Genomic DNA, 870 nt, shown 5'->3' with positions numbered 1-870 from the left:
ACTCCCTGCGAAAATCCTTTTCTTTATTGCTCGATTTTTGGGGGGATTTAGTATGTCACGATCACACGGCCGGATATTACCTATGCAGTCAACAAAGTCTCGTAGTATATGCACTTGCCATCTAAATTGCACTAGAAGGCAATCAAATGCATTTTGCACTACTTGGATGGTACGTCTGAGAAGGGGCTCCAAATTCATAAAAATTCTGAGTTCCGCACATTGTCTTCTGTGACTCAGACTGGGCAGTGGGCCTTGATGATCAAAGATCCACTATCGGGTACTGTGTTTTCCTAGGCATTACTCTCATGCTGGTCGAGTAGGAAGTAAGCTGTTGTCTCATGCTCAAGGGTCGAAGCAGAATTTCATGCTTTAGCAGATACAATGACTGATTCCATATGGTTGCAAAAGCTTCTGCATGAAATGCATCTTCCATTAGGTCCTGTCCCACCCTCTTTTCTGACAATCAAAGCACTATACTGATGTTAAGGAATCTCATCCTTCACCATAAGTCCAAGCACTTTGAAATAGACCTGCACTTTGTCCGTACCAGAGTTTTCCAGTAGCAAGCTCAAGTAGTTCATATACCTTCTCATGATCAAGTGGCCTATGTGCTAACCAAGCCCGTGTCTCAAGGGCAATTTTTTTATTTTAGACCTAAGCTTCGAGTAGCCTCACCACCACCCGCTGGTTGAGGGGGAATGTTAGGAGTTGTATAGAGAAGGTTGTTAGACAGTTAATGAGTTGGCAAAGTTTGTTAAAGTCACACACAAGACGTAAACCACCATACTTGCCACTATAATACTCTGATCCCTATTGTAATAAGTGTGATTAATATACTTCTTATGAAAGCAATATAATTCTATTTTCTCT

The sequence above is a fragment of the Arachis ipaensis genome, chromosome B05, assembly GCF_000816755.2.
Source record: "Arachis ipaensis cultivar K30076 chromosome B05, Araip1.1, whole genome shotgun sequence".
NCBI classification, from domain to species: Eukaryota; Viridiplantae; Streptophyta; class Magnoliopsida; order Fabales; family Fabaceae; genus Arachis; species Arachis ipaensis.
The sequence above is the reverse complement of the archived record's forward strand: the minus strand, read 5'-3'. Positions refer to the sequence as shown.